Consider the following 25,392-nt stretch of genomic DNA (forward strand, 5'->3'; position numbering starts at 1 on the left):
CAAACCAATAAGAGATGGAGAAGCATTACCGAGTGAAAACCAGCAAGACTTATAAAAACTACCAAGACTTGTAGCTGTAGGAAAGGGCCGCCCACTTATAGCTGTGATCTTTGAGATAGAAACACAACCTCTGCCCACTGATCTGCTGGTGTCTCCCATTGGCTGTGGCTGATCGGAAGCCAGAGGCAAAGGAGCCCCAGTGATGCACTCAGTGAAGGTCAGCCTTCCAGAGCACAGAGCAGGATGGGAAAGGTAGAGTCTGACTCTGGAAGGGCAAAGGGAGGCTGCCCAGAATGCACATCCAAATAACTGAGATGGTCTCAACTCCCAAAAGTATGTTTCTCTCATCTCTGTTAATACAAACGAGAATTAAAGTCATTACCATTTGGATAGTTGAAAAATAGTAGTGGGTCTTTATTAAAGATATTGAAAATTTTTCCAAAGGTTCCATTTTCTCACATATGAATTGCCTGCATATGCCTTTTGCTTATCCCAAATTACCAGTAGACATGTTTTTAGGAGAAATAATAAAGGTGCATAAACACTTTTTCTGTTTTTAGAATATTATTGTTCTTTGGATGTAATTTCAGATCATCATTACAGATGTTTCTTTCAATTGTATTATGCATTGTATCCATAAAGTAATGGTGACTTATCATGGACAATTATCAGAAGTAAGAATATCTTTTATTGCCTTCACCTAAAACTTCCCAAAAGTTTACCATGGATCAATTCTATGGGAATCAATTCAAACTGGAATCTTTTTTGAATAAATATTTAATACTGAATCCTAGTGTGGAGACATATGAATGGTTTTTAGCAAAATGTTACAATGAATAGCAAATGCTTAATACTGTGGCTTTCTTATATTATCACAAATATTAGCAAATTTGCTTGGTATTTGAAAAGATATAAAGTGTGATCCTGTATACATTCAGCTGTAATTTACCTTAAATTGATGTCCTTTGTCTTTTCCTGTACTGTTAATCTTTGATTTTGTGGATTACCAGTAGTGCTGGGACAAGATTTGTACATATATTTAACTTCAAGTTTTTAGACTTGGCATTTACATGAACTAAAACAATATGAAACAATAACAACTTCCCTTTTAAAATCCTGTTCGATGCAAATCCTAAACCCTCTTCTACACTACACAGGAGTTAAACTTTATATTAACATTATTTTTTTCTGTGAGATGGTCTGGGGACTGGAAGAACGGCTCCTACAAAATGGCTAGTTCTTGAGTCAAATGGGGAGAGTTCAGTGTTCTCCAAGAGAGGAGAATCAGCATGAGAAAAAAAAAATGGAGGTAATGAATTAACACAGCTTATAGGGAGGGCAGATCTAAAGGGAGGTAAAGCTTCATCCTGAAGGAAGGGAACAAGCAAATCTGGTACCTTGGAGGACATCCAATTATGGAAGATCTTGAAAAGTGGAAAGAAGGTTTGATTTTGACTTTGTGGCCAGTAGGGAACCTTCCTATGCAAAATCAGAGAGAAGGGAATTTAGGAATGATTGCTATGGACTGAATGTTTGTATCCCCCCAAACCCATGTGTTGAAGCCCTCATCCTTAATGTGATGGTATTTGTAGGTGGGGCCTTTTGGAGGTAATTAAGTTTAGATGAGGTCATGAGGGTAGAGTATTCATAAACAGGATTGGTGCCCATATAGAGGATGAAAAGACCAGAGCGCTCTCTCTCTCCATCATGTAAGCAAGACGGTAGCCTTCTATAAGCCAGGAAGGCAGCCCTTGCCAGAACCCCATGTTGGCTCTCTGATCTTGGACTTCCAGCTGCAAAACTGTGAGAAATACATGTTTGCTGTTTAAGCCACTCAGTCTACAGTTTTCTGTTAAAGCAGCCTGAACAAAGACAGTGAGCTAACCCAACCTCTTCTTTTTATCCGAGACCCAGAGAATGGAAGGTGTTTTATCTAAAGTCACATTCTAAATAAAAATATAGAAATAATTAAGAGTGGGACAATGCGGTGAAATCATGATTTCTTTTACTTAACTTGCAAAAGAATCCACTGCAGCTCACCCACTGCAATCGATTTTACTCTTTCCTTGAACTCTAGTAGCCATTCTCCGGATTCTCTACAGTACCAATGTCAACACTGGGCCAGTAGCCTTTGAACTGGCGCCACAGTCCTCGTCTCCTTGACGTCCTGGTTCTGTCAACTACACCACGAGAATTAAAGTCATCACCATTTGGATAGTCGAAAAATAGTAGTGGGTCTTTATTAATGATATTGAAAATTTTTCCAAAGGTTCCATTTTCTCACATATGAATTGCCTGCATATGCCTTTTGCTTATCCCAAATTACCAGTAGACATGTTTTTAGGAGAAATAATAAAGGTGCATAAACACTTTTTCTGTTTTTAGAATATTATTGTTCTCTGGATGTAATTTCAGATCATCATTACAGATGTTTCTTTCAATTGTATTATGCATTGTATAATACACAGTGACAGGTCCTGAACTGCTTTCCCCTGTGAGTGCCCTCACCTGTAGATGGGCCAGGTGCACAATGTAAAGTCTTTCCCACAATTAGTCTCAGAATGTTTCACTCCTCTCAGGCCCCTATCTGTCCCCTATGTGTCCCCAAAGAACCCATGAATGCTAATCCCTACCCTGAATTATAAAATGCATCATGCCCCAAACACTTTTTTTTTCAATCATTGTTCATTAGTTAATCTTTTTTACAGTAATCATGGAGGTGTTTTCAAAGGTCCTATTTCAGACAAGACAAAAATGAACTAAGTTGTAATTCACTTGCTACTTAGAAAAGCAATAATAAACAGGCACATGGCAGAATTGTTGACTTGTTTTGTGCTCAGTTTATCAGTAGTTGCCTTAGCTTCACCTTGTTATCTCAGTTTGCAAACTATTTCTTGTCAGATGAAAAACACAGCACAACAAAACAATAACACCAGTTGGAAGCTCTGAGACGCAAGTTCAATCCTCAGCTTTCCTCGTATCCATTTCAGATTCTTTCAAATGGGAGCATTTATATCCCTGTGCCCCCCTTGGGTGTTACTGGAGGAAGGGAAGTTGGTAATTAGTATTTATGATGTGCCTGGTCTGTTTCAGGCAATGTGCTTTAAATAATTTCTATCCTATGAGGCAAGCTCGGAGAAAATGAGCAACTTTTCTACGATCACTCATCTAGTAAGTGGTAGAGCCAGAGTTGGAGCCCTTCTTTCGACTTCCCTAGCCCAGAACTTTCCACTACGCTGAGCTAATAAAGGGACCCAGTGAACATGTGTCCATATGTGAGCCCCCCACCCACCCCCAGGATCCAGCATCAGAGCAGTATCACATACCAAAAGCACAGCTTCAGAACTAAGAAACATACCAAAAACATTCAAGATCCTTTATTTGCCTTTTGAAAATAGGGGGTGTCTCCATCCAGTTCAGGCTGCTCTAGCAAAGCATCATAGACTGGGTGGTTTAAACAACAGAAAAGTATCTCTCACAGTTCTGGAGGCTCAAGGCCCAGAGATCAAGGTATCAGCATGGTCGAGTTCTGGTGGAAATCCTCTTCCTGATCTACAGACAGCCCTCTTCTCATTGTAGCCTCACATGACGGAGGGAGAGAAAGGGCCAACTCTCCCTCTCTTCTTATGAGGACATTAATCCCATCATGGGGGGCTCTACCTCCATGACCTCATTACCTCCCAAAGACCCCACCTCCAAATGCCATCGCTTTAGGGCTTCAACATATGAATTTGGGGGGACACAAGCATTCTGTCCACAGTGGTGGAATTCACATATCAGGACTAAAATCATCTAAAATCTTTTACTAAAACCTTTTATCCACATCCATTCCAATCGTCAACTGCTTTCCTTCCTCCCATAACACTGAAAGAAACAAATCAAGGAGATCCTCTCCTCTCTGTTTTTGCCATTCATTCTTGACTGTCCATCAACTGAACCTCTGCAGCCAGATACCTCGCTTTACAGTCCAGACAGTAATCCTCCTCTTTTGTTTTGTATTGAAGAAGCCCAAAGAACAGGTCCTACAAAGACTGAAATCATCTTTGATAAAATAGGTTAGGGGAAGACTAGATTATAACATGTGCGCATGCATGAGCACTCACAAATGCACACTCACCTGACACACAAACCCCACATAAGTGGTTCCCTTGTTTTGCACCTTCTGTGGTTGAATTAATAGCACCAGTCTCTCAGCAACATGGTTCAAATCTCAGTTACCAAGGTATATTAGCTGTGAGTAATTTCATCAAGTAAAAACTTGGCTGTGAGCTCTTCAGTCCCCAAATCACTGTGTGAATAGCAGATGTGTATCTGGACCCGTGACCGGTCACGTCACTTCTTTTAAAGTCCCTCCGTGGTTGATCACTGTGCCTCTGTTAGTTCTCACACAGACAGCGAAGTGAGTGGTTGTGTTTCCTCCTTGTCTCTTGGTGACCTTTTACAGGAATGGCTAATAGCAAAGGGGAACTATCCAAAAAAGATGAAAGTGCAGCAAAACAAAAAGTGATAACTCGGGAAGTGAAATTCAGATCAAATGTAAATAGAATTATAGGAGAAATAGCTGACCGTAGGAATGTTGACACTGATATGGTTCAAGAGACTCGTGATATACAGTCAGCAGAACTTAGTGAAGATAAACTTATAAATGTAGATGAAGACAGTAGCTGTGAAGGAAGACGCCCCAGGAATGACGCCAGTGGAAAACTTCATATTTGAGGAACTCTCAGAGATAGCTCATATCACTGAAAGCACAAAGTATAATGTGTTGCTTGCTGATCCAGACTTAGAAAGGAGTATTACCATTTGCCAAGGCCTAGAAAAGATGCTCACTCTGTATCATAAGTTATAAATAAGGACAAGGCAACAGCCCTGTTCAAACTACTCTTGATAAGTTTTTGACAAGGAAAACACTTTAATTCTCAGTCTTTCTAATGTTTTAAATTACAGTTTACTAAATAAACATTGCTTTTACTTTTGCATTTTCCTACACATTTATAGCTGACACTAAAACAATTTTTAATTCTACTAAAAATTATCAAAGGCTATAGGACAATATTATGTTTTCCAATTGATTAAGATTATTTACTATGGTTTCAGCTTGTATAATCATTTTTTATTGTCCAGAACTACTGTGCAAAAGCAGGACTGCCTCCCTGCTCCCCCCATATCTCTCTCTCTGTCTCTTTCTCCTTCTCTCCCCACTTCCCATCTATCCCTATATCTATCTATCCATTCATCTATCTTACCAACCTAGTAATTTCATTCTCTAGCTACATTGCCCACACCTGTATTACAAGAATCTCAACTGCAAATTAAAATAGCCCTGACCTGAGTAAAACAGGCTGCTGGTAATCAAGATCTTGGCAGTGTAATTAATGGAATGATATTTCTGGAGCCTCTAAATATATCAGCTCCACCATCTGCCTAAATAGAAATCACCTAAGTAGGAATTCCCCACCACTTCCTCCAGGGAGAAAACAGTCTCTGACCTAAGGGAACTCCCATCTGATAAATGGAAACAGAACCACTGTCCAGGCTACTCTGACTTCATCCCTAAATCAAGACTGTTTGTTATGCTGGGAAACAGACTGTTAATGTAATTAAATGCTAATGGGCCTGTTGTGTTGTTTTAAAAGGTAGTGCTCAAGGTCCTGAGGGAATCATCTCGGAGATGGAGCAAGCCTGTGGAAAACCTAGCAACAGCTTGGTTATCTACCTGCTAATCTTTTACTACAAGTGTTTAAAGTAAATGTGCCAATGTGGATGTAATTCAGATTTCCTCCATCTTCCATTCTGTCAAATAAAAATCAGAGATTTGAAATTGGGATGGATGGGTGGGGGGGCGGCAGAGGCAGCCATAATGAAAGCATGAAAATATGCCCATTTTTCTACATGACTTCACAGTAAAATTTAGTTATGTGAATCATTTTCACTAAGGTGGAAACATCAGAGCTGCCCATGGAGGAGAGATGGGAGCGTGTACATTTCATTCTTGTAGGCTAATTCCCACAATTCATATGGGCCCATTTCAGTCTCTATGGAGAAGACTATAGGACTTGAGATAGAAAACTCCCTTTGCCTGGTTGTGTGGCTAGCAGACTCTACTGAACTTTATTTTGTCTCACTGGTTATTATAGATTGCCCTTCCTTTATGAAATATATCTCTTCCAGCAAACTCCCTGACTTGAGTAAAGAAAAAATGATTTTCCTCTTGATTTTCATTATTTGATTATTCTGATCATCTCCTATTCACCCCCTTGGGAAGGGAAGGATCCCTATTCTAAATAGTACGAGATGGCCAAACACGTGACACCCAGCAGTGGACAGATGAGACTGGCAATATAGTTTATTAGTCACATATTAGTCAGAGCCTGGGAAGGAAGACATTGCATACCATGCAGGGCCACATGGGGTTTGCATAGGGAACAGGGTGAAACAGGAGAAGCTGTGGAAGGCAGGCTTTGTAGTAATAAGAGGGTGAGGTGCTCCCTGGTTGGTCTGGGAGGAAGTGATTGGCTTGTCTGAATAATTTTGCAGGCTATTAAGTAAAACCCATTTTTTTACTTAGATCCAGACTTAGAAAGGAGTATTATTTTCCCCGAAAATAAGACCTAGCTGGACAATCAGCTCTAATGCGTCTTTTGGAGCAAAATATAATACAACACCCGGTCTTATTTTACTACAAGACTGGGTCCATAATATAATATATAATAATATAGTATAATATAATATAATATAATATAATATGATATAATATAATGTAATATAATATAATATAATACAATACAATATAATTAATATAATATGATATAATATAATATACCAGGTCTTATATTAATTTTTGCTCCAAAAGATGCATTAGAGCTGATTGTCCAGCTAGGTCTTATTTTCGGGGAAACACGTAGATGAGTGAGAACAGGTGGTGAGTATATCAGATGCGAACAGGAGCTTTGGGGCCCAGTGAAGCTCAAAGATATCCAGGCAGCATGTGAAATTGTAGGCCTTACAATAGATTGATTAATGCAAGTTAGAATTTTTTAAGAGCTAAGTCTGAGATGAAGAATCTTGGGGAGTGATTACTGAGGGAAGACTGTTAAAAGATAAACTGAGGCATATAAAACTGTTAAGAGTTTATTTAAGCAAAGGTCAATTCCAATTGGGCAATGCCAAACCAGAAGTGGTTATAAGCACTTCACTGATAAATCAGGGAAGGATTTATATAGAGAAACTGCAGAAGCAAAGTAAGGAAGCTACTGATTGGCTTAAAGCCCCGTTGGCTGTTTGTGATTGGTTGTCTCTGGGTTTCAGTTTTATAATCTTGAGACCATCGACAGGCTTGGGCTTTGGTTTGCTTTCAAAGTCTGCCACGGCATTAGAGCCACGTCAGTCTAATGGCCTTCTTCTTTAATTAATTTAACATCTCTTAGGAGAAACCTGTAAGAAAGTGAGTGAAGCAGCACAGACAGGGAGCAAGCAGCATAGACATGGTACCAGCTAAAATCTAGTCTCAGTCTGATCCCACAGGGAGCTCTGGAGAATGAATGGCAGCTGGTACCCCCATATAAGTCAGCCACTGGCTGTGATCCACTTCTATCAGCCAAGGACAGTTCTCTAAAGAAGAGGGATTGAGCTGTGAGCAGTCAATATCCACGTCAGGTCAGGGTTGGATGCACCAACCTAGTAAAGGGAATTTTGGCCGAGGACCAACAATATCCATTAAAATCACTGTTGTGTTTCCATGGGCAAAAAAAAAATTCCAGCAGATGTACACGGGACCTTTAAGTGGCATAAAGATAGTAGCCAGTTCCATGACATGGTGACAACCTACCTAGAAGTTTACTTTTATTTACAACTGTATTCAAATTTTAGTAACTCGCCCTGGCACTCACTGACTCCTCCCTCCCTCACACCATGGACTAATTATTTTTTAATGCTTTGAAATTCCCCAATGTCACTTTCAGAATCCCTTTGTATCCTTACATTTTTTGGCTTTGGCTTTTTATTGCCGCTAATAGGACTAGGCTACAATATTGCAAATGCCATGCAAATTAACACATTTCATGTTCCATCCTGAAACTTCTTCAAGGTGGTATTTTCAGGTCTTGTAAGTTGAATCAGTACCCTGGTTCATCAAGTGAGTAAATATGTTCTTCACATTGATTTTATTTAAAATTAGGGATAGAAGTATAAGTGCATTTGGAATCTGATTTAAGAATACCCCTACTTATATATGGTCTGTGTCAAGATGAAAGTGAGGGTTTTTGTTGAACCTCAGAGGTTACCCAAGACTCTCAGCATTATCCCCCCTTATCACTTCCCTTTCATAACGAGTCAGGGGGAGGCCCTAAAATAGTCCTTGATCTGTTTTTGCCCTCTGGGTTATAACCTTGCAGAGAAAAGAGGTGATTTCTTACTTAGGTCTGTAACCCCAGTGCCTAAGCAGTGTCTGGGAAATAATAGGTGGTCAATCTATGTTTTGACATCAGGGTAATGCTGACCTGATAGAATGAGTTTGTAAGTTTTCCCTCCTCTTCAGTTTTTGGGTAGTTGGAGATGGACAGGTATGAACTCGTCTTTAGATGTTTGGTAGAATTCACCTGTGAAGCCGTCTGGTCCTATACTTCTGTTGGTTGCGAGTTTTTAAATTACAGATTTGATTCCATTACTAGTAACCAGTCTGTTCAGATTTTCTATTTCTTCCTGAGTTAGTCTTGGAAGTTTGTTTGGGGAATTTATCCTTTTCATCTAGGTTGTCCATTTTGTTGGCATATAATAATTCATAGTAATCTCTTACGATCCTTTATATTTCTGTGGTGTCATTTGGAACTTCTCTTTTATTTCTGATTTAATTTATTTGGGACTACTCTCTTTTTTTCTTAATGAGTCTTACTAAAGGTTTACCAATTTTGTTTATCTTTTCAACGCACCAGCTTTTAATCTCATTGATCTTTTCTCTCTTTTTTTTTTCTAAGTGTCCATTTTATGTATTTTCATTCTCATCTTTATTATTTCCTTCCTTCTACTAATTTAGGGCTTTGTTTGTTCTTCTTTTTCTAGTTCCTTCAGCTTAGTAAGGTTAGATTATTTATTTGAAATTTTTTGTTTGTTTCTTGAGGTCAGCTTGTATCACTATAAACTTCCTTCTTATGACTTTTGCTGTGTTCCATAAATTTTGGAGTGTTGTGTTTCCATTTCATTCTTTTAAGGGTTAATATTCAAAATATTTAAAGAACTCATACAACTCAATATCAAAAAAAATGAACAATCTAATAAAAAATGGGCTGAAGACTCAAACAGACATTTCTCCAAAGAAGGCATACTGATGACCAACAAACACATGAAAAGATGTTCAACATCACTAACCATCAGGGAAATGCGAATCATAACCACAATGAGATATCACCTCATACCTGTCAGAATAGCTATTATAAAAAAGACAACAAATAACAAGGGCTGGTGAGGATGTGAGAAAAAGGGCATCCTTGTGCACTGTTGGTGGGATTATAAATTGGTGCAGCCATTATGGAAAATAGTATGGAGGTTCCTCAAAAAATTAAAAATAGAACTACCACATGATCTAGCAATTCCACTTCTGGGCATTTATCTAAAGAAATTGAAAACACTAATTCGAAAAGACATATGTATCCCTATGTGCATTGCAGCATTATTTCCAATAGCCAAGATGTGGAAGCAACCTAAGTGCCCATCGATTGACAAATGGATAAAGAAGATGTGATATATACACACGTACACATATACATATATATAGTATTATGCTAAGTGCAATCAGACAAAGACAAATACTTGTATGTGGAATCTAAAAAAACAAAACAAGTGCACAACAACAACAAAAACCCAGAAACATACTCATAGACACAGAGAAGAAAACTGATGGTTGCCAGAGGGGAGGAGGGGTAGAGAAATGGGCAGAAAGATGAAGTGGATTAAGAGGTACAAACTTGGGTTATAAAATAAGTAAGTCATGGGAATGTAATGTCTATCACAGGTACTATAGTCAATAACATAACTTCGTGTGGTGACAGGTAATTACTAGACTTATCACAATGATCACATATGAATGCCGAGTCACTATGCCATACACCTGAAACTAATACAATATTGCATGTCAGCTATACTTCAAGTAAGAAAAGTGGAAAGATTTGAAAGATTTTAATGGGTCATATTTGGTCCATTGCTTCATTTTACAGAGAAAGTCATTGCTTAATTTTACAGAGAAAGTCCTCAAGTAAAGGAGCTAAATATTATGTGATGCCTGGAAAAGATGTCGTAAGTTGAAGTTATGTAAATCAATCTCAGTGTCCCTATAAACAGAATGTGAAATTCATATATACGGGTATAATTTTAACTAAAAACTTATTGTTAAGCTTGTAGAAGTAATTCTATATTTAATCAACTATAAATTATAAAAATACCTTTTTAAAGTTTATATAAACTTGATTAAATAAAGCAATCATAATTAAATGTGTAAAATTGAATTTCAAGAAAAGGTTTAAGATAATGTATTCATAATCCGTTTTTTCTTGACATGGACGAGATCAAAAGTTGAGGGGACAAATATTTGCAGGAAGTTTAGAGTTCTTGATGACTTTTTTAGAAAGCAGCCCATAGATTTATATTTGTGCTATTTTCTCCATTTTGTGTTTAAACTTTTATGGTAGCAAACAAGGACCTTAAGCATAATTGCTAGTCATTCAGGTTTCTGGAAGCTTGACCCTATACCCTTATGTTATTCTGAGAAAGTGGACCTTAGAATTCTAGGAGCCACCTTCTCCTGGCACTTGGTTTTCCACCATTTGACCTTATGCCACATTGTTTGCTGTCTATTTCAAGCTTCAGGGCTTTAGCTTGAATAACTGGATTGATAGGTAATTTTATCCAGAATTCAACAAACATAAATTCAAAATGGAACTGTCACAGGACTCTGTTTTTTTTTCTTCTCCATCATCTTTTAAGAGTTGAATGTCTTTTTGATTATAAACAATCAAATGATTTTTTAAAACAAATGTATGATTAGTGATTTGCCCATCCACATAGCAAACATAATTCAGCACCTATAATTTATTCATTCAGTAAATAACTTTTGAGTACATGTAATACGCTAGGCAGGTTTAAGTACATGGGAATATAACATTAAACAAGTCAGACAAGTTCCTTGCTGCACTGGAGCTGAATTTCATCGGGGAGATGGATAATATACTAGAAAACAAACAACTCAGATAGTAGTAATAAGTGCTATAAAGAGAATGAGCGATTTGAATGTAAAGGACTAGGGAAGCGATTTTACATAATTATTTATAATGGGCAAGATAGTAGGTACCAAGGTGTTCCAAGGAACTCACTAACAAATGGGGAAGATAGACATAGCAACTAAGAATTCCAAATATAGAACCATGCATGCTATTATTTCTGTATTAAATCCTGTAAAGACTCATAGGAAGGAATCAACTCACTTGGCCTAGGTGGGTAAGAAAGGTATTGAGCTGAATCTTAAAAGCGGGTAGAAAAAGACTTTCCTGGTAGCAGGAACAGCATGTGCAAAGGCTAAAAGGCACAAAATGCATGGCCTCATTTAGAACAGCCATATTTGGAGCTGGAGCACAGAATATATACATTCAGGTGGTACCACCCTCAGCAACGCCCTTAGGCAGTTGGACCTTCACTCAGATGCTGCTCTATTGCATTTTTAAAAGTCTTCTTCGGAATTGTCTTTAAAGACAATTTCTTAGCAATGTTTGAAAATCTACTTTAGAGTCCCAAGGGCATCACTGTCGGCCCAAATGTGTTCTATTTTTAACTTGCACCCTGCTTGGCTCAGCTCAGCACCTTCCACCCCTTTAGATGATAGCTCCAGCCTCTCAGAGCTATGTAAGTTGGTACCTGGAGGTAAGTTTTGAGCCTTGGAATGCAGTTGGGCGTACTATTGTGACACCTAAGGCTGACCACCAGGGGCGCCATATCCAAAATACAGAAGCTGAAAGCTGTAAATTCTCAGTGGAAAATAATTCAACATTTTTTGAGTGCTTACCACTGGGCCAGGTGCTCTGTTCTACTTTACTACTAGTTCTAGTGAGTTTTACATATTAACTCTCTCTTCACCCAGTACATATAAATCTGTGCGCTCAAGACTATCTTTCTTTTAAAAAATTAAAGAACTGTAGCATATTGCTTTTTACGAAATATACTCTAGGGCTTTATGTATTGTGCGGAAATAGTTTTAGAAGTGGACCCTCCAGTGACTCTCCTACAGAGAAGTTCTTCCTTGATATCCCAATTCTAAGAACAATGCAAAATATAACAAACAATTGTCTTGATCCGTTTGAGCTGGCCTAACAAAATACCACAGACAGGTAGCTTAATAAACAACAGAAATGTATTTCTCACAGTTCTGGAGGCTGGAAGTCCAAGGTCAGCGTGCCCATATGGTCAGGGGAAGGCTCTCTGTAGGACTGCAGACTTCTCACTGTGTCCTCACACGGTGAAAGGGACGACGGATCTTTGTGGGCTCTTCTTTATAAGGGCACTGATTCCATTCATGTGGGTTCTGCCCTCGTGACTTAATTACTTCCCAAAGACCCCACCTCCTCACACCATCACCTTGGGCATTAGGTTGTCCACGTATGAATTCGTGGGGCGGGGGGAATGAGAGGCACAAACATTCAGACCATAGCAACAAATATTTGCTTAGTGCTTTACAGAGTCTTTTCATAGCAATTACGAACTGTAACTCTCCTGAGAACTCAGAGTCTACACCCTTCACCTACCAGAGCTCAGGTGAGTTCTATACTCTTGATGAGTGAGCACCTGCCCCCGCAAAGGCTGTGTGTCCAGTTCAGAGGTGTGGGCTGCCTGCTGTACAGGAACCCCCAACCCCATTCAGGAAGAACACGCCCCCGCACACAGGTGGTGCCTGCCTCATGATTGTCAAGGCTCAAAGCACTTACTGGGATTCTGCCCACAAGGTGCGGTCATTGACAATAAAAGTGACTCTTTGAATAGGGCTGAAAAGAAAGCTGAGTCTCCGTGTTGGAATGATTAGTATGACCTTTCATTTTTAAGTGGTTTTATGAGAATGTGAGTACTGCATGCTGCGTAATTTTAAACAGGGGGGTCTTTTCTTTCTTTTTCAAAACAGGCCTTCAAAAGAATCAAGCTAATTTTATGCACCCTTGATGCGTCAGGTAATCATCTCTAAAATCACCAACTGCTGGCAGTCAGCCTCCTGCCTCATTGTTGCACCCTTAAGGGAAAGAGAAGTTGTTAGTAACAGCGTGACAATCCTACCCAAAATGTCCTATTAAATAATTATGTTGAAACATGACAAACCTGGAGATCTGAGGAAGATCTTCTTTCCTAATATAATTTTTCCACTCCTACTAGAGTTTGTTGTCCTCCAAGAAAAGGAGAGAGGAGGCATGTGAGCGGTGTTTGTGTGCAAAATGGTGCATTATTGGGGATGATTTCAGAGGCTCCATTCTGGGAAGTTTTTAAAGGGCTATTTATTACTACATCCAGTTAAGGAACAAATTGGTAGGAAGGAGAGAAAAAACAGGTAGGATGGAAGGAAGGAAGGATAAAAGGAAGAAAGGAAGGGAGGAAGGAAAGAGAAACATATGCTGTAATCACTTTACTTCCGTTAGATTTAAACCAGCTTATGTTATTCGGAGGATAAAAATAACATTTGGATTTAAAAACACATGCTTTAAAACTTCTTCTTGGATCCTTGATGCATGGTACTATTTTATTCCTGGAAATATGATAACGCCACTTGAATGTTCAGCTTTCTCTTAGTTTGGTGATAAGCCCAATGGATTTTTCATTTGAGCAGAAAGGCAAATTGGTAACGGTGAAGCCCGGTGGGTCTTGCAAAGGGATTTTTCCTCCCCTCAGTTTTTAATGAGGCCCCATATTTCTTGTCCTCGCCAGTGGCCACTTTGAGTGCCATGTGCTCTGTGTGTGTCATAGACCTGCTGCCAGGCTGCTGACCTCTGTGTTTCGTGAGATTCAGCTGAGACTCTCATCCAAGATCCAACATATTGTTGGATCCATGATGTCGGTTCTTGGCTCTGATACTAATGAGTTGCACGGTGTACATATTAACCCAGGCTCTGGCAGTGCTAATGCCAGACACACAATGAGTTGGAGTTGGGAGGAGGGCAGCGAGACGCCCAGTGCACTGGTGTCTTAAAAGACGTGAGCAATTAGAAAAGCCGTGTTGCAGAATTACCATGTCATAGCTCATGGGAAGGAATAAGCAATCAAGGGGTGGAAAAAACATGCTGTCTTATATCTCCTCTTAAAAAAAAAAAAAAATCCCTCCACATCAGAGAGGTGCTTTATGAACTGTGAAATAGGGAGGAAAGTTGAAATGTTTGAAGAGTCAGGTAATAGCTTTTATTACCCAAAGGAAGCTGAGTTCCAGCCCTGCTGTTGAGTAAGTATAGATTTAAGACCTTCCGACATGGCCATGTGGCACTAACCACGACGATTTTTCAAGGCAGTGTTGTACTGTCCATCTGTTTTTCTGTTTTTCGTTTTTTTGTTTTTTCTTTCAGGCAATGGCAGGCCAGAGCCAGGGTACAAAAGAGCATGCTGCGATGGCCTTGGAAGCCATTTTTCAAAAGACAGTGGCATGCAAGAATTTCTACCAGCGCATTCTGGGCAGTGTAATTGCCAGAGAGGAAATCGTGCCTACATTTTTACTGCACCTGGAGTGCCTAACTGTTACTGGCTCCTAGCTCAAGACAGACTGATTAAACGGGTAAAGGCGTTAGGAAAATTGACTGTAAACTCAGCTGTACTTACTAAAGATAACTACTTGACTTTGGACAAGATACCAATCTTAAATTTGTTGCAAACGCCTCATTTTACAATGCAAACACCGAGGTGAAAAAAGGAATAAATGGCTTTGCACTATATTTCGCTGTTTCCCCATAGCACTAAAGTTATAGGGGAAAGAAGAGTACTCGTGTGATGCAATGCATAAACAGCAGACACCCGCTCACATGACTCGGTTCTGACCCTCACTCTGCTCTTAGGCCCTCTTTCTTCTCGAGTGAACCCCTGATAGCCCCTCTGAGCTCCTGCATCCACCCCTGGAAATGCTAATGGTAATGTACGTGAAAGCACTTTGTAAACTGTAGAGCCCCATACAGATGGAAGCTACTATTTTTAATTTATTAGCCAAGACAATGCTTTCTAGACTCTGTTACTACAGTTTAAAAGGGGCTGTGTAAGAGAAAAAGAAGAAATGGAATCCACGATCAAATGATTCTGGGGAAGAAAAAAAAAAGCTGCATTTTGCCTATACTATTTTGCTGACATTGAAGGCTCTAAGATGTCCTGATATAAAGAAGGCCATTTGAATTTGTTTAATATTGTGCTTCCTAAATCAGTCTCACCATTGTAATTCTCCATCTTTATCCTTGTAAAGACAGAGACAAAGAATGTCGTGCACTACTTATTTTGTACAAATGTTGATAAATGTTGTATTCACTCATGTACCATCAATGATTGGGCATCTGGGGAGCAGGCAGCAGTATGGTAGGGTTTCAGAGGAGTGTAGAACTCCATCAGAATTTCCTGGAAGTGGATAGTGCTAGTGAAAAATGCAGATTCTGGGGCCCTACCCCAAACCCACTAAATCAGCATCTCCTTGGGAGGTGGGCCTGGAAATCTGCATTTTCCACAAGCTCCCAGGAGATTCTGCAACACGCTGAAGTTTAATTACCAGCACTGTACACTGTGGTAAAAGAAGAGGATGGACTATAGAGTTAGCCTCGTTTTACGACTTCCTAATTGTGTTACCTGAGCAAGCTACTTGAATTCAGTTTCTAAGCTCATTTTCTTATCTGTGAAAGGGGTATGATGACTATTTTGCAAAGGTTTTGTAAAGATTAACTAATCTAATGTATGCAAAGTGCTTATCACCACGTCTGTTTCAGTCCATTTGGGCCACTGTAACAGAATACCAAAGACTGGGTGACTTATAAACAACAGAAATTATTTCTCACAGTCTGGAGGTTGGAGGTCCAAGGTTAGGGTGCAGTCTTGGTTGGGTGAGGGGGAGAGAGAGCGAAGGACCTCTGTGGGGTCTGTTATAAAAGGCATTAATCCCATTCACGAAGGCTCTACCCTCATGATGTAATCATCTGCCCAAAGACCCACCTCCTCGTACCATCACTTTGAGGATTAGGATTTCAACCTATGAAGTTGGTGGGGAACGGGACAAGAACACTCAGACCATCGCAACCTCTGATATAATGAGATCTCACTAATAGTAATGATAACTGCTATTATTATTTTTATTGTTGTTATTGAGACCACTATACAAGGTGGAAATAAAATAAACGTGCTCACTGTTCAGGGCTAGAGCTAAATTGTAGTAGTTAACTGCAGGTGCCATGATATGTGCTAAGGGGATATAGCAGTGAAATCAGATGGAAACTTGGTGTTTCGTTCTTTTTGGAGACACTCATGACAGTCTCTACAAAGAAGGTATTTCAGTTAACCTTGAAGCAGATGTCTTCTGGGTAAGAACCAACCCTACTAATAAACAGGAAAAAAAATATTCCTAATACTTTCAGCAAACCCAAAAGAAATTTGCCACATATCTGGCAATACCACCTTGGTAGCTTTGAGTTGGCTTTCTTTCACCTCGTGTCTCAGAAGTAATTATTCTTTCTATGATTTAATTTTCTTAAGACTATCATAGGGAACATGAAAAAAACACTCCATAAATACTAAAAAATAATTGTAAATAATAGTTCTAGTTTCCTGATTCTCCCTCCCCAAGGCCCCCCGAGCTTCCAATTGTTATTTAGTAACCTCTGATCTGGCTACTTCTCTCTTTTCCCCACTCTTTGATAACTGGCCAACAGGTAGCTACAAGTGGCCATGAACAAAGGTCTAATTAATCCCAAGCTTAGTAATGGATGAGATAGATAACAACCACCATTAATTTTATAAGAGCTCTGTTTAGCATTATCGAGAAAATTCAGCACATTTAGGTTAATAGCCTGCTGTAAGATCAGCCCTGATCAAGGGCATTAAGGTGCTAGGAATGCAAAATATAGTCCCTGTCCTAAGTAGTTTGTAAGATGATTAATGAAGGAAACAACAAAGTGAGACGTTCTCAAATCAAAGAAGGACCAACAGAGAAAATGCACAAGGCAAAACACAATTCTATTACATTAAACAGCTGTGTAAGTCTTCCTGTGTTTAATTAGAGATCTATGAGATCAGGTGGGCTAAGAACATCGGCCCAGCCTCATGGGAGATCCCAAAAGGAAAGATTTGGGTGGAAAATATGAATTTAATAAGTCTCACCTCTAGTACCCGTGTGGGGACAAAGCCCCAAAAAGCAGTTTCCAGGCTCTTGGCCTCACATAGAAAGGTGCTGGCTCGGGTAGTAAATGGCCATCAACTGTGATCAGATGCCAGCAGCTGTGGCTGGTTGGCCGTCAGCTGTAGCCCGTAGGCCATTGGCCACTAATATAATGGCTGTGGCTATGCTGGCAAAAGGGAGTGGGGGCTAGCGGGAGGATGGTGGCTGGCAAGTGCGGACTGCTGTTAGGCAGATTATGTAGATCCTGCTTCCTGTGTCTCCAGCCCAGCCGCCAGCGAGAATATATTGGTTTGACTCCCCTATCTATGGCTCCGTGGGTGTTCCTTTTTGGCCTTACCGTGTCCTGCGTTCTTGGGCGGGGAGCGGGAGCTGAGACCCTGCACGACAAATGGCGCAGCGAGCAGGGTTCCCTGCGCGACAACCCGTCATAGGATTACATATTTTCACATGCGTAGCAGGTCTGTGCTATGAGTCCAGAAAGTACCGAGCCAATTTTTCAGGTATTTTCTACAAAGCCTGGAAAACATCAGGCAGTACAGTGGCCCAGCGTTGATGGAATATCTGTGTACATAGACACGTAATAGTAGATAAAGTGAGACACATCTCTCTTCCCTCCCTCCCAAGCAGAAAAGGAGGGAGAATACACAAGAGTACTGATATGGTTTGTTTTTCATTCATTTTGATGTTTTTTTAAAAAATATTTCTTTTTTTAAATGAATGTGTGCTCATTGTAAGCACTATCTTCCATTCATTTTTCAGTGTGATTATAGTTCTGCTCGGGTGGCTCTGTGTCGCTGGTAGCTCTTCCAGAAGATACTCCTGTGATGATGGGAGACAGGTTGGGCTGGAACCTTACCAGCAGCTGTCTCTTCTGATGGCTCAGGCGGACCCACTCCAGCCCAGTGCCTGTGTAGTCATTTAAAGACTATTGCTGGTAGGTAGTCATTTGATCACACACATAGGTCGTTAATGAGAGAAATGCTTCAGCATGGAGCTGTGCACGTGGTCTGCCCCATTATTTCCCTCAGTTTAAGTAACTATACCAGAGGGAAGCAGGCAATTCTACACCAAGCTTTTCCTGTGTTAGAATCTTTGCTTTATCTTTCTTTTTGTTCTTGCCTGCTACTGGATTTCTTGTTTTTATTTTGTTCCTTTCTTTTGCTTTATCTTCCCTTTCTACTTACTTTGGAAATTACAGAGTCCCTTTTGTTATTTCCGTATTTATGGTTTCTAATATTTTAAATAGACTTCCATTATGATATCTGTCCTTTCACCGTGTTATAGTCGATCGTATTCATTGACGAGGGCGGCCATAACAAAGTACCACAGACTAAGTGGCTTAAACAACAGAAATTTATTTTCTCTGAATTCTAGAGGCTAGAAGTCCAAGATCAAGGTGTTGGCAGGTGAGGCCTCTTTTCTTGGCTTGAAGATGGCTGCCTTCTCCCTGTGTCTTCACGTGGTCTTCATTCACTGTGTGTCTGTCTCCTAATCTCCTCTTGTAGAACAAAAGTCATACTGGATTAAGGCCCACCCTTATGACTTCATTTTATCTTAGGTACCTCTTTAAAGAACTTGTCTCCAAATACAGTCAAATTCTTAAATACTGGGGGTTAGGACTTCAACATATGAATTTGGGGACAAGGGGAAAAACAATTCGGCCCTTAAGTTCTTAGTGTTATAATAATTCTATGTGATGTGTCTGTTAGCTCGTTTTCATAGAAGATTTTTATCACAGGTGTTTTGAAATTTTGGGCTGTGAGCTCATCTCCAGCGGGTGTTTAATTGTGGGAATATTATGTGCACGGGTTAAAGGTATGTACCTGCAGAGTAGGTTTATCCTGAAGGATCTGCCAGGTGCTGCCAGAGTTTCCATGATTCAGGCTAATGTTGATGATAGCTACCTGGCTTGGGGTTTCCTGGACCAGGTAGGCAGTATAAATGCCAATCACAGACCCCCATGAAGCATAAGCCTGTGCTTATAAATTATCAGAGGAGACTTTTTATCCTGTTCAAATTACAGACTTTTGTCAAGAAATTGTTTTCTATCTACTCTTTGAGTAACTGTGAAGTCCTTCAACGGTTCAGATTTATGCATGGAAGTCAATTCCAACTTCGCACTTTGCAGGCATAGCCACCTATGGAGTTGTACAGCACCCAGCTATTCTCAAGTGGTACTAACGCCTGTTTTGAATTACGGAGACCAATAACCTTTCCTTTGTTTCTCCTCCATCTTAGCCATAGCATCAGCCCATTGTTTCACATCAGTTTCCCTTTTTTCTTGCACCTGAGGCATTCAGGTATTCACCTAATAGGATATATGTTAGATTTTATCCAGCATTTGTAGGTGTTTGTAGCACACAGGTTTACCAGATACCTACTCTTCCATTGCCAGAATGAAAAGTTACATGGTGGGCTCATTGATATTGCTTTAAATTTATCGATTGATTTAGGGAAGAGTGACATCTTTATGAAGATGAGTATTCTCTTCCAAGAACTGGGTGTTTGTTTAGATTTTCTTTGTGTCCCTCCATTAGAGTTTTTGAATTTTCTTTATGTGGATTTGTGCTTCTTTTTATTTTTGTTTACTTTTAGCTATTATATATAGGATCTTTTCCATTTTAACTTTCACTGACTTTGCATATATGAAGGCTATGATTTCTCTATATTAATTTTTTACTTAGCCAACTTGTTGAATTTTTCTGTTGCTTATAACAGTTTTCCGGTTGCCTCTTTTGGCTTTTCCAGGTTCTCCATCTCAACACCCAAATTTGGTACTTTTAACTGTGTCTTCTAATTTTTTATGCCTCTATTTTATTTCTTTTGCTGGATTTATAATACTTTCTTCACCATGTTGCATAATAGTGAGGATACAGAGCATTCTTCTATTTTGCCTAACTTAAACAAGAATACACAGATGGTTTCTTTTTGAACTTGACACTGGATAACTTGCAGTTTAAAGTGAGTGACATTAATGTAGGTCTCAGAATTTAAAAGCACTTTCCTATACATTGTCATGTTGAATTCTCACCAGCAACTGATTTTGTGAGACACAGAAAATACCCATTTTGCTCGATTTGCGTTTAAAGACAAGTTATTAAAAATTTTACCCAAGTGCCAATGGCCTTCAGTCGTACCTGCAGGTGGAAGTTTTATCCATTTTTGGTTACCAGATGTAGTGGTAAAATCTGCCACTTCACAGATCTCTTGTCTATTTCTTACTAAAACCCCAAATCTGGTCTTCTTTGCTTTAACAAAAAAAGCAAGTGAGAAAAATCAAATAAAGCAGTGTAAAGTATCGGACTGAAATATATGTGTCTTAGTATAAACTTTTAGGGTAATAGCTGTTGCTTTCAGATACTTATGTGAAGCCCTGCAAAGCCCTGGTCTGATCTGTCTGCATTTATGCAGTTGATGGTATTTGCTAAGGGCTGCTGTGTAAGGTTGTATAGTTTGTGCACTCCATACACTGCTCAGCAGTGGGGACCAGTAGGGGCAAAATCCAACTGACGTCCCACTTGCCAAGCCTCATGTTGCCTACAGTGGCCTGACCCCACCAGAGGAAGGGGCCCTTTTTCTTCTACCTTGTGGCTAAATGGTGCACCTGCAGGACACCATCTTCCCAGAAGAGGGCGCCTTTTTCTAATTCTCTTCAAGTGTCTATAAAGCTGACATCACGTGCCACGGATAAAACCCACTCCGTTAAAAGCATAATTCCATACACAGTTCATGGGAACTACAGTGCAGACTCACACTAGTGTCATGCAGGGGTTTTGCCCCTCTGGACTTGAACAAATGTGAGATCATCTTTGCAGAACGTTCCCTTTTAGAATTCTCAGTTTTGAACCGTGACGCCCATCTTCATTACTGTCGACGACAAACATCTATGGGGCATCCACTAAACAGGGATCACTAATGAGCACTAGACAGAAAAAGCTGCATGCATCAATCATTTATCATGGCTACTTAACAAGCCCTAGCCAAGATCATGTGTCATGGGTTTTCTTGTGAATGTACATTACTCTTTCCTGAAGTGAAATTTGTGCAGCAAAACCAGATGTGGGGACGGTCACTGGAAAGCATACGTTCCCATCTTGTAGGCTCGTAGCTACTTCCCGAGCATTTGCAATCTTCCTGGGAGATGCAGTAAGGAAAATCTCCTGGTGGTGGGGGCCTCGTTTGTCTTTATTGCTGTATTCACTGTACCCAGTTGGGTGCTTGGCCCAAAGTAAATGCATACTAAGTGATTCTGCAGCTAATGCCACATTGGAGGAGGATTTTGAAGGAGGTTCATGGAGAAAGGATGGATAAAGCTTGGCGTGGCATAAAATAAGGGACAGCATTACAGAGGGAAGTGCTGTTCTGAGCAAAGGTGCTAAGATGAGAAGGATTAACATGGGGTTTTGCAGTCCCGGTGGGGGAAAAAAAATGGCCAGAAAAGCCCTGAGTTCCCATTGAGAATCAGGGAGACTCTCCCCTGGTGAAAGAATAGGAGGCCAGATTAGAGAGAAGTTGGCAAACCATGAGGAGAAGCTGCTGGGAGTAGAAAGGCTTTGGACTGGTATGTAGATAGTTCACCTAGTGGGTAGTTACAGTATAAACACCAGCAAAAGAACAGCCCTCCAAAAAAGAGAAAGGTTTAGCTTTGAGGAACTGCTGAAGAATTTTGCAGTTGGAAACGCTTTTAATTTCAGCATACCATATATATTCTGTTTCAAACCGAAGGCTTGATTATAGTTTGAATATGTAAACAAATAGAACCACCACCTTTTCAGGACCTCCAGGTTCTGCAGGTCTTTGGTCCTTGGGGCTGCAGGATGGGCAGGTTCCTTCCTGGCAGGGGCTTCGCAAGAGGTGGGTCTTTTCCAGACTGCAGACAACAGCAAATTAGCAGGTTGTGCCCCCTCCGATGGTGGTGCTCCCAACCTCGTGCTTTGTATAATTAGCTGATGACTTATGTCCTCATTAAGAGCTTACCAGTCAAAATGATCAATCAGCAAACTCGTTAATTGGGATCTTCCTTTGTGGGTCTGTTGTGAAGGATGCCCATTTTTTCACTGGTGTGCCTGAAAATTGCCATCCTGTAAAACTGCCCATTTGGCAAGAACCGTGGCTGTGAAACAGGCGTGTGCACGTCACACATGCTTATAAACACTCATCACACTACTTGAGGGTGGCAGGTTAGTACCTCCCTCCACCCCCCTACCAGGTGGTACTACTTTCCTATAGCTGCGTAACGAGTCGCCACAAGCTTCAAATGCAAAGTTTAAACATGATTCAAAAATATCAGAATCATTTGGGGGTTATACAGTAAGCGTGAGCTCTGTAGAAGAGACCCCCCACACACACACACACACACTTTGTAAGTGACAAAAGTAAGAAAAGCACATGAAACACTCAAAGAATAGAGAATGGGGTAAAATAAATCGGGAAAGACCCTGCTTCCTTCGGGGTCTGATCCCACCCTAAGAAGGAACCTCCTGAACACAGGTAACTTAGAATCTGGCCTCCTGTCATCTCACCAGGGGAGTCTCCTTGATTCTCAGTGGGAACTCGGGGCTTATCTGGCCCCCCCACTTCCAGACCAGGACGTTTTCATATTTGTGAATTTGGGCCAGCTTTAAAAACAGACTCCCCAGATGGGTTCCTACACGAGGTGACTTACGGGATTAATAAAAACTCCTGTCCCATGTGCCATCTCCCCAAATAATTTTCTCATTATGCCATTTCATGGCTGAAATTCCAGCAGTAACAATTCATTTCTTTGACTTAATGGTTTGTCCCTTCTTAAGATGCAAATACCTCATGTAAGACGAACCCTTTAAGCCCTAACCGTCCTTACAAGAATGTGTTTATTTAAATTAAGTCATTCCCTCTCCCTGCTCCCTTATCTCATCTCCTGCTTGCTTTTTTATCACAATTTTGTACTCATTTCTTTGTTTTCTTGCTTGTTTGGTCTGTCACCACCATAGACCCCAAATTTCATGAGGACAGAGACTATTTGACCCCTGTCATGCAGGGACTCATGCGGGGTCTCCAGTCCCACTCCTCACATAAGAATGCAGGATATGGTGAGGCCAAAAAGGAAGAGCCACAGAGCCATAGATAGGGGAATCATACCACTATCGTCTCGCTGATGGCTGGGTTGGAGACACAGGAAGTAGGAGCCACACTATCCGCAACCTGCCGTCCACTTCTCTCTGCCAACCAACCTCACTTGCTAGCTGCAATCCACACTCTGCCACTTGCTAGCTCAGCCACCATCTTCTTGCTAGCCCCCATTTGCTGCTAGCATAGCCAGAGCAGTTATATTAGTGGCCAATGGCTCACTGGTTACAGCTGACGGCCAACTAGCCACAGCTGATGGCCATCCAATCACAGCTGATGGCCATTTACTACCTGAGCCAGCGCCTTTCCACGTGAGGCCAAGAGCCTGGAAACTGTACTCCTGGCTCTGTCCCCACAACCCCTCTTTACTATCCAGTTCCTGGGGTATAAAGACATAGGATGTCTTCAACAAATATTTGGGTGAAAGACCTTGAAAAAAAATGGACTCAGACGTGAGACCTAAGAGGGCTAGAACATAATGGAAGGCAAAAGAAATGTGGTGTGAGAGGCCGAGGCTGCCCATTGCTGTCGACCCTGACCTTGTTTCCTGATGGCTTTTGCAGGTGGCTGTGCTGGTTGTGACATATTTTGCATGTCACTCCTGGTGGCCACAGTGAAACTTGACTGACCTCACACTTTTCTTCATGATCCACCCTGTGAATGAAAACTCTCTGGAACTGATTTTTTAAAATGTGATAAGATAGAAAACTCAAAGCAAGAGAAAAGGATCTGTTTGGGGGTAGATTTTTTTTTTTGAGTCCCAAAAGTTGTTTTTCCCCCCTCCTTTTTCCTTTTAACAGCTGTATAAACATTTACCCAAAAAAAGCCATGGGAACAGGGTGTGGGTGAAAAATCATATGCAAAGGAATCTGCTGTGTGCAGAAATATTTAGAGAAAGCCAGCAACATCCATGCACCTGTTATTCCAGGTGTGTGCATCAAATTCACTGACCATGTTAACACTTGCCTTCAGTGGCATTTCATGCAAAGGGAATTTCGGGATTCAGAATAGAAAGCCTCCAGAGCAAGAGAAAGTGGACTTGATGGAGTAGAGGGCTTGGATAAGCCTCCTGCTGTCAGCAGTTACCATGGTTTATAATTGTATATTTATTGTTTGTTTGATGATTTCTGTAACATCTGTCCCCTCTTCCAGCCTGTAAGTCACACCTGGGGAGTGCTTTCTGGTCCTGCTTCTTACAACCTGCCCAGCTTCTAGCACAGGGCTTAGCATAGAGCATGTGCTCAAAACATATTTGTTGCAGGAATGGACACATATTACCTCATTTAGTTGGAATGGCCTGTTGTAGCGGTTCACATGGATTTTTCAAAAATTTCAGCTTCTTAGTTTGACATAGATCTGTTAATGAATTAGTTTTTTTTTTATTTTAATCTAAGTAGCTTTCTAGCAGAGCTTTCAGCCTGTGTTACACACTTAAAGAAAATCTATGTTCATCGATGACTTAGCTTTTCTCATGAATAGGGTCAACTGTAGATAATTAGTGACTATTAATCAAAGCAGTAGAAAGAGATTGTCTCCTAATTTTCTCTTTTGAGAAAGTAGTAAAATTAAACTCAAGTGGTGTATGTTTTTTTCCACTTCTTTCATCATCAGCACCATCAACTGAACAATCCCTTTTTCAATTTAAGTTAATGAGAATGGGTCTTTGCAGCCAAAATGCTGAGAACAAAATGCCTGCTTATTAAGGAAATGATTTCCTTTAACCTAAGTCACACCCCTTTGCACACAATGACAACGAAAGAAGAACTGAGTTTTTATGGGGATGGGAAAGAAAACATTGCGAATGGGACTTTGTAGGACGCTCAGGGGGACAAGGCTAGAAAGGACCCCAAAATGTATTGGAGACGAAATTAGTATGAGGCAAAAGAAGAGGCCAGAATGAATGTATTTACAGACTCATG

At 40.4% G+C, this 25,392-nt stretch overlaps 1 protein-coding gene across 1 annotated transcript in view; it reads left to right on the forward strand.

Annotated features, from left to right (window-relative positions):
- Positions 1-25,392, forward strand: part of SNTB1 (syntrophin beta 1) — a 212,786-nt gene that overhangs the window by 137,764 nt on the left and 49,630 nt on the right. The gene's annotated exons all lie outside the window — the stretch shown is intronic.

Source organism: Rhinolophus hipposideros, assembly GCF_964194185.1.
Source record: "Rhinolophus hipposideros genome assembly, chromosome: 13".
NCBI classification, from domain to species: Eukaryota; Metazoa; Chordata; class Mammalia; order Chiroptera; family Rhinolophidae; genus Rhinolophus; species Rhinolophus hipposideros.